At 42.9% G+C, this 9,828-nt stretch overlaps 1 non-coding gene across 1 annotated transcript; it reads left to right on the top strand.

The window, feature by feature from the left end:
* The first annotated feature begins 498 nt into the window (after window positions 1-498).
* On the top strand, window positions 499-631 carry LOC111755604 (small nucleolar RNA SNORA70). The gene has a single exon (XR_002790164.1). It is a non-coding gene; the product is annotated as a small nucleolar RNA SNORA70 (small nucleolar RNA).
* Window positions 632-9,828: the final 9,197 nt, after the last annotated feature.

Raw genomic sequence — 9,828 nt, 5'->3', positions numbered from 1 at the left:
GGACGTCACCAGCACTCAAGTCACAGTCTCTGCTGGCAGGTTTCAGGCAAGTGACCATCACAACAGTCAGTGGCATTAGTGGGTGAGTTGGGGGCACCTACTCTTGCACAGCTGGAGAAGTCTACATTGCTGTAACATTTGGGGACAATCAGATGTCCCCAACAGACAGCCTTCAACATGGTCATAACCTTCACCTTATTAGTTCTCTTGTGAGTCTCAAGCTTAAGGAAAAAGAGAGCCATACAATTTTTACTTTTAAATAACCAATTTTTAAAAAAGTAAACATACAAATTTTTTGGATAGCCATATGGTTCTTTCTTGAAGATGGACAACAGGCACACATAATGCTCTTTTTCCCCCTTATCTGCATTTTCTACAATATGTGACCAAATCATCCTAATAAACCTCTCTTTGTCTATGAGCTACTTGCATAAGGAGAAAGTAATTCTCTTATAAGCACATGCCAATTGTGGCAAACTAGAGGCCTTAGAAAATCCTTTGCAGACCATTAAGCTGACTGTGTTTTTTTCCTCTTAGGAACTCCATGTGTGTGGCTACAAACAGCAGCCTCTTTGGCAATGTATGGCAGAGTCTGTTGCTTTTATGGGCTTCACTGGCCTGGAAATCCTGAAGTTAGCCCTTCCCAATGGATGCTCATGTTTCTGATCACTGAGTGTTCCCAGTGTAGGCTCTGGACAGGTGCGATGGGGAACCACAGGGCACTGTGGCCATGGCTCACATTGGCCAAGTCATCTTGTGCATCTGTGTAAGGTGCAGAACAAGAACCTTGTGTGACCTTGTTCTTTGTCAGTGAGCGAGAAGAGCCATGGCCACTTACAGTCTAATTTCCAAAGTGACAACAAACCCTTTGAGTGTATTCTACCTTTTAGTGTACAATTCAGTGATGATAATTACACTCCGAATGTTGTGCAACAATCATTGTTGTTCCCAAAACTCTTTCCTCCAACCTTGAACTTACAAGGCAAGTTCAAGTTCACTGGTCACCAGAAGATCCATATATAAAAGAAGAGTGCCTTTACTAGGTTTAACACTGATGGTTCAAGAGTCCCAGGGGCCAAGAAGCAGTTCCTTACAGACGGCTATGGGTTAAATAATTCCCAGTCTTCAATGAAGGGCCACCTCTGCACTTGTGAAGGCTTCACTGTCCTCCCCTGCATGTCATACTCACTGATAAACCGTCCTTCCCATTCACATACTCAATAGTAAAGCTCAGTGCTAGACACTTGGGTTACATGATGATTATAAATCTATGTAATAAACTTATGTGGTTACTCAGACATGCTTATCGAGCTTTTAGCAAAACAGAAAAATCATCCTTATAAGTTTACTGTAGAAGGCCAAGAGTAGTAGTGAACACCTGTAATTCCAACAGGAGGCTGAAGCAGGAGGATCATTGCAACTTTGAGACCAATCTGGAGTACAAAGTGAGCTCAAGGCCAGCCTGAATTGCACAATGAAACCCTGTCTCAGACAAAAAAAAATTTACTATAGAAATTAGAACATTATGTATTATGTCCATCCTTTTGATTTGACTGACTCTGTTTTGTTATGTCACATTTGGTTTTATTCTCTTCAAAACAAAGTAATAAGAATTGTGGGAGTAATAAAACCCAAAATGTGTAATTGTTATTGTAAAAAAGAGGAAAAGAAAGTGCTCTAAAGGATATAACTGCATGTATATATAAGTGTATAAGATAGATAACCACATTACTGAGTTTTGTTGGATCATTGAACAGAACTGTTTGCAGTCTCACCGTTTGAATGTCCACTTTATATGCTTTAATTATGTAACTTAAACAACTATTTCTAAAATGACAATATGTAATCTATTAACCAGTGATTTCCTGTTTATTTTTTTTGAAATTCTGTATAACTTGTACCTTTTTTCTGTTTTTTTTTTCTTTTTCTCCTTAAATAAAATTTTAAAAAATCCAAAAAAAAAGAAATTAGATAATATTTAGGAAATAACAAATGACTTACAAATGAAGTCGGATGTTGCATGCAATTTATGTAGTAAATCAATACAATTAAGTCAACGAAATATCAATTCCTGAATTATAGGAGGTATTTAACAAGGTCAAGCCAACTAATCTATTTTCCTAATCAAATTAATGGAGTGTTCTGGGCAATCATTTTGGCTAAGTTTGGATGGGGTGGTTGATAGGTTCATCAAGTTGATAGGTGTAACTATGCTCGGTTGATCAGTTATATGAGTTTGAATGGTTTGAATGACTCATGCAAAGCATGATTAAACAGATACTTTTGCTTACACATGGCTAAAAACTATGGAGGACTCTCCATATCTGCAGGTTCCGCATCCACAGATTCGGCCAACTATGGTTCAAAAACCTTCGTTAAACATTGCCTGACCTGGAGAAGTGCTCCCCTCTCAGTGTTCCCTCTGGAAGGAGTATATTTGCTCTCTCCTCTGACCCTGGACTTGGCTATGTGGCTTGATATAGTCAAAGGAATGTGAGCGGCACTGACTTGTGTAGTGCTGGGATAGAAGCACTGAAAGCCATGCTGCAGCTGAGCGTGGTGACTCACGCTTGCATCCCACACTGTGGGAGGCCGAGGCAGGGTGATCCCAAGGCCAGGCCCGTCCTGGACACTTAGATAGTTAGAATGAAGACAAGAGACTGGGGATGTGGCTCAGGGTAAAGGCTCTGGGTACAATCCCCGGTACCAAAGAGAGAGAGAGAAAGAGCAACAGAAAGAGAGAGAAGGAAAAGAAGGGAGGAAGGAAGGAAGGAAGGAAGGAAGGAAGGAAGGAAGGAAGAGAAGAGAGTAGAGAGGATAAAAGAAGAGAACAGGAGAGGCGAGGAGAAGAGAGGAGGAGAAGCCATCGCGCTCCTCAGCGAGTTCCGTTTCCCCGTGGCTGGAACGTGTCCCATGGGCTCACGCTGAGACACAAATGAAAAACACACTTTTATTGCTGAAATATGTTGCAGTTTGTGGCTGTTTGTTACTGCATCTATCTAAGTAAGAGGTGACCTATCTCTACTTTCCAAGTTTTCTAACAATGATACATATAAGCTGCATACTTAGGTTTGGTAAGTTACTAAAATGCAAGCTGAGTGTCCTTTATCTGAAATACTTAGGACCATGAGTGTTTTAGATGCTGGAAATCTGTGTTTGCATAATGAGATTAGGGGGCTGAGACCCAAGTCTGAACATGAAATTTATGTATGTTTCTTGTGTCCCTTATATGTGAAGGATGAAGATAATTTTATACAAAGCATTAGAGTGCCTATCTTTTGATTACAACTCATTAACCCATCCCACAGGGTTGGGAGAATTTTCCCCATGTGGCATCATTATCAGACCTCTAAAAGTTTCAGATTTTGGAGCATTTTAGACTTCAGATTTTTGGATTAGGGATGCTCAATTTTCAGATTACTATAATGATATCTGATATAAAATTATAAATCTCTTATCTGTGTTTAGAAAACAAGCTTTGAAGATTCTTATTAAATTAGATTTTAATAAACCACAGGGATCTAAAAGTTGTTTGGAAATAATTTAAACAGAGCTTGGGTTTCTCCAGGCCCTTAGCTGGTTGACGTTGCTGAGGGCGGTCAGGAAGTGCCTGTAGCCCTGTGTGGGGCCAAAAAGGAAAAAGTGTGGGGATTAGTGGCCAATATTGCCACCTGCCCTGTTAGTGCTCCCGTGTGGAAAAGACATTGTGCTAATCTGCACTGCATTACTTCAGTGAAATACCCGAGGCACCAGCTTGCAAGGAGAAGGGATTCATTTAGCTCCAAGATCGGGCAGCTTCATTTATTTGGAATTTGGTGCAAGAGGCGGAAGGCAGTGGCTCTCAAACCAGAACAGAGAGATCAGCGTTTCATGACTTTGGAGGGCCTTGCATGAAATGACCTGAAGGCCTCCCGTCATGCCCCACCTGCTTTTGGCACCAGCCCCTGGGAACTGAGTTTCTAACGAATGAATCCTTGAGGGACAAACACTGTCCACACCACAGCAGGTGCCTTCTTTTTCCACACAACCAGCCTATGCAGTTCGATGCGCAGATCCATTCCCAGATGAGGCATGAAACCCAGGCCCAGCCAGGCCCAGCCAGACTGAGTCCAGGAGGGTCATAATTTACAGCAAGACACAGTATGATGCCGTTACCAAACCAGGTCATTCTCTTCTGGAGCCTGCTCTAGCAAATGGAAAACGGGCAGAGAGGATGCTACTATAGACATATTCACTAAAAAATCCTCTGATTCTGTCATCTATCTTGTGCCTTGCCTTAGTATCCTTGAGTGTTACATTAAGGATGGTATGGTCACAGTATGAGAGGAGCCTGATATCTTCGTGATGGCCTGAAGCACAGCTCTCTTCCTCCAAACTCACTGGATGATGTAAGCAGCAAAGTATTATTATATTAAGTCACTGGTGTTGTAGGATTTATGTGTTACCATGGGAAAGTCTCGCCAGCTCTGACAAATGTATGACCCAAACCCAAGTCAGACTTTAAGTCAGCCTTAAGGATGCTGGTGTGGAAAGAGTTCCTCTTTATCCCTGGAATTGCTCAGTGCATAGGATGCAGTGCAGAGCACTAACAATCTCCTTCGTCATGCGAGTGTTTATTGAGCCCTTACTATGCTCCTGGGCTCACATAGTGACAAGAGGCGGTGTGAGGATGAGGCTAGCACAGGGGGAACTGAAGCCGGAAACAGCACCGTGCAGAGCCATGGACAAACCACCCACTTGTACTCTTTTAAAAAACATTTTGAACAGGTTTCTGACGCTTGCAAGCAACATTTCATAAGTAATCCAAGGATTAGATCAACTCAAAAGCGAGGTCCATGCTCCTGGCCAGACGGGCTGATGACCAGCAGGCTGCAGGGCCAGGTTGGGACAGAGCAGTCATGCTTGTGTAGCCCCGGGCAGGCTCTGGGGCTTGGCACACAGCCCCAGTCTTCTGGGCCTTCACCGAGGAGGGAAGGGAGAGCAGGCCTGGCATGGACCTTGGCACTGAGGTTCACCTTTGTGCTCAGCCTCCTCTGTGACCAGAGTCAAGCCTGTGTCCCAGCTCAGCTTCACAAGCACAGACCTTGCTTGTGACCCCAGATTTTGTAGCATGGACAAAAAGCAACACGTCAAGAACGGAAGTCACAAATGAAAGTCACTGCAACTGCAGCCAGCACATGTTTGTAGTGCTCTTACTGTGCACCATTTTCAGTGCTCGGCGGGAAAATGGTCTCAGATATTTTCTGCATGTCAGGAGCTTGCTGCCCCTCCCTGTTTGTTCCTTCTCCTCTCTCTTCCTGTAGCCATTCAGCAATAACTGAGCCTAATCTCAGCAAGACCCTGTGCCAGGCAATGTTCACACAGAGGTCGGTGAGACACAGGGGCTTTCATCTCATAGAAATTGTGCTAGCACTATATTGTTCATGGCAATCTTTAACTCTGCAACTTCTGAGCACACGACCAGACCCTTGTTTGGGTGGGGCTGCGTGACTAAGAGATCAGACAAGCGAGCTGGAGCGCTGAACTACTAGTGTGAGGTCTGCCAGAGTTCTCTTTCTGCCGCGGTGACTGTTGAAATGATGTATTGAAATGACAGTTGTTTCTTTAACTGGGATTCTGTAAAAGAATACATGTATCAGAAGCCACAGCTAATCTATTATAAACACACACCATTAAGAAGAAATAAACCTTTGTTGTCACAGTCTACTAAAGATTTAGGGTTTTCTGTTATAGGACCACAGCTTGGCCTATGCTGGCTGATGCGCAAGTTTGCCAAAGGACACAACAGTAAGTGCAGGGATTCACAACAAAGTCACAGCTCTGCCAGGAACCCCTGCTTGGAGGACACAGCACTTTCCTGGTTATGGGGCTTTCCTTCCAGGGCCATTTGTCCAGACAGCTTTCTTCTCCCACACCAGACTGGAACAAGATGTTCATCGGTCTGCTTAGGGTTGGCTTCCAGGACAGGCAGGCCTGGCAAAGTCTTGCCTCTCTGAAGCTTTTTAGTTTCTGGTGCTGCCATAATAAATTGCCACCACCTCATGCCTGAAAACAACAGAAATTTATTCTGTCATAGCTATGGAGCTCAGAAGTCCAAAATCAAGGTGTTAGTTGGGCTGTCTCTATCTCAGAGTCTTAGGGAAAATCTTTAAACTTAGCTTCTTCTAACTTTTGGCGGCCTCCTTTACTGGTGGCCACATCACTCCAACATCTGCCTGGGCTTCGCATCACCTACCCTTCGGTATGTGTCTTCTCCCATGTGTTTCACATAAGGGCATTTATGACTGGATTTAGGGTTCACATGGACAATTCAGGATGACCTCCTCCTCATTACGTGCACCTCTCATAACCCTTAGTTTAAATAAATGCCCAAAGAACCCTTTTCCATGTAAGGCAGCAGTCACAGATTCCAGGGATCGGGGTATGGATGCATCTTTCTGGATACCCACCATTCAGTCAATTAATGGGATGGGGTATGGGGCTTCTTGATGTATTCCATGAAAATTACTTCTTTGTTTAGGTTTTATATTTTTAATTTAATGGGATATTTAGGTAATATAAAATATACAAGGAAAAGTAAAATGAACAAAGCCCCCGGGAGCCATTGTTTGAAAGACCAGGAGCAGTAGCAGTGTTATGGCTTGTGTCTGGATATCACCCTAAGGCCTCACTCAGTCACAGGTGGGGCTTGTAAGGGGTGTCTAGCTCTAGACCATGTGCTCTTTCTTTCTTTCTTTCCTTCCTTCCTTCCTTCCTTTTTTTCTAGTCTTTTTGAGACAGATCTCAGTAGCCTTGAGCTTACTCTGTAGCCCAAGCTATTCTTGAACTTACAGCGATCCTCCTACCTCAGCCTCCCAAGTGTGGGGTTACAGGTGTGCGCCCCCATGTCGGGTTTATCAAGGCTGTGGTGCTGGGACTGACTCGGGTGTGACGCTGGGGTCGCAGGTGTGATTCCACCGCACACGGCCCTAAGGAGGGGCAGCCTGGACGGAGTAAGAGACAGCAAGAGGGCCGCGGGTCTCGCTTGCTGCCTTCGGCCCGCCTGCTTCCTGATGCCCTTTTGCCGGGCTGTGTTTGCTTAGAACCAGCCAACTATGAGCTGAAACCTTTTCAAACTGTGAGCTAAATAAACATTTTCTCCTTTAATTTATGCATGTAGGGCACTTTGTCTCATCAAAGAGAAAAGTAAGGCAGGCAGCATCTGAGCTGGTCCTCTTTCTTCTACCCGAGCAGACGAGATGTCTAGGGATGGAAAGAGCGTGTTTGTACCCTGGAGAAGACACTGGCACTCAGCCTCTTCCTCCCTCTCACTTTCTGTTTCCAGGCCTCCATGAGATGAATGACTTCCCCTGCTGCTATGATGTACTGGGCCACTACAAGCCCCAAACCTCAGCATAAGTGACCCCAGATCGAAACTCCCTTCCCTGTAAGTTGATTCCCTCAGGTACTTTGTCACAGTAATAGAAGATGACTAATACGTGGAATAAACTACTATCCCCAGAATTAGAGAGGTGAATCATAAGTTACCAGAAGAAAAATTCATGAGCAGAAATCTCCCTAGGAAGTAGTATTGAGGTAGGTAAAACTGAATTGTAATTGACAAACTGCTGGAGGCCCAGTATGGACAAGTCTGAATGTTAAACACTCCAGGGGAAACCAGACATAGGGGAACCCTAGGTTTTGTGAGTTTTTACCTCCAAAGTGCAAAGAGCAAAATAAATGACAGATCTTTTCCCAAAAATAAAGGCGATCCAGCAGTGGTGTCAGAAGGGATAGACAGGAGGAAAGGAGATGAGGAAAGGAATTAAGTTGCATAGTGCTTGGGCACCAGCCCCATCCATGGAACGTCACAGACTGCAAACATACACTGAGGAAAGCTATTTAAAAAGTGGCAAGAAGTTGTTATCCAAAACATCCAAACCCTCCTAAATTCAACCCTAATGACAACTACTCATTTTTTATTTTACAAAAAATAAAAAAAGTTTCACAACAAAATGAAAAGGTGATAGCACAAGACTTTCTTTTCAATGAACTAGTTCAAGGCAGAGTAGTAGAAATGAAAAATTAGTAAATATATTAATATATTTTTATATAGTGAATACATAATTTGTCAATTTTTTGAACTTTTTTCTACTTCATACTTATCAATCATGTATATATTTGTATATACATATATAAATATGTGTATATATTTATGTATACATATATATAGTTTTTATATAGATTGTCATATAAGAGGAACCATAAGATATTTAAGTTGTATGTTTTGCTTATTTCACTTAATAGTTAGTTTGTGCTCCTTTGTTTCTTAAGGTGTACTCTAAGGCATCGCTTTGAGATATTTTTTCTTCCTATTTTAGGACATGTAGGGTCATAAATTTCCTGCTTTGCCTGCATCCCACAAGCTCTGATATGTTGTGTTGTCAATTTCATTAGGTTCAGAATACTCTGAGCTTTCATCCATTCACCTATGAATGCCTGAAGTCTATTTTTCTTTGTGACAGAGTAGTGCTCCACTTGTGTAAATACCACATTTTCCTTATGTATTCCTCTGCTGATGTATATTAACAATCCATTTTAAAAAATGGTCAGAGGACCTAAACAGAACTTCACGATACAAAATACTTGTCTTAGTTACTTTATGCTCATCGCTGAGACAAAATACCTGATGCCCAAGTTGGGAAAGGAATGGTTTATTTCTTACAGCTTTTGGAGGTTTCAGTCCACACTCAGTTGGCTCCAAGACAGGCGGGCATGGCTGGGCTGCAGTTCATGGCGGCGGCAAACAGCAACTAGCAAACAGGAACTAGCAAAGAGAGAGACACGCCTTCTTCCTGCCATTACATCACATCCTGGCTCCACCCCTATGTGGGTGGAGCACTGACACCATCAATCCAAGCACTATACAATGAACCATCACAAATGAACAATGCAAACTCATGAGGCCTGGGGGACACAACATAAACCATGACAAATAAGCAGATGAAAACACTTACCATCACGTATCACTAAAAAGGCCAGGAGTTCCCCTTGAAACCTGGTGAGCGTGCAGAAAGTCCTGCCCTTTGAAAGGTAGTTTGACATCGTTTTAAAAAACTAAAATGTTCTCACCGTCCACTCAAACAATCATACTTCTTGGTCTTTATCCAAATGAATGAAAGTCTTTTGTCCACATGAAAACAAATACTTTTACATGGTTTTTTCCATGTGAAAATATGACCCAAACTTAGAAGCAGCCAAGATACCCTTCAGTACGTAAGTGCATGCGCAGGCTCTGGTCCACCCAGGCAGTGGAATGATGTTCCATGCCACAGAGAAGAGCTAAAGGCGTGAAAAGCAGGAGCCTTAATTCATAGTGATAAATGGAAGAAGCTGATCTGATACGGCTAGAGCCTGTGTGACTCATTACATGAAATTCTGGGAAAGGAAATCTATTAAGACAGTGGAAAAAATCAGTTTTTGCTCAGGGTTGAGGTAGAAAGCATGTATTGCAGGGCAGAGAGGACTTTAGGACGCGAACACTACTGTGCATGGTATTATAATGATGAACAGAGGTCATTACCCATCTATCAGACCCCGTAGAACATAGAACCCTAAAAGTAACTATGTAACAGGGACTCTGTACCCTCATGTGAACAAGGGACCTTGAGGGACAATAATACCACACCCCTCTGGTACAGGATTCTGGGGACAGGGGACACTGTGAATGGGGCTGGGCAATGGCACAGAGGTATATGGGAGCTCACTATACTTTCTATGCAATTTTTCTGTGAGCTGAAAACTCCTCTAAAAATAGTCCATGGTCACAAATGTATTGGGGAAGAAAAC

The sequence above is a fragment of the Cavia porcellus genome, unplaced genomic scaffold (assembly GCF_034190915.1).
Source record: "Cavia porcellus strain 051 isolate PalLab524CR breed Dunkin Hartley unplaced genomic scaffold, mCavPor4.1 scaffold_19, whole genome shotgun sequence".
In the NCBI taxonomy this organism is placed as follows: domain Eukaryota; kingdom Metazoa; phylum Chordata; class Mammalia; order Rodentia; family Caviidae; genus Cavia; species Cavia porcellus.
This window is presented reverse-complemented; position numbering and strand designations above follow the sequence as displayed.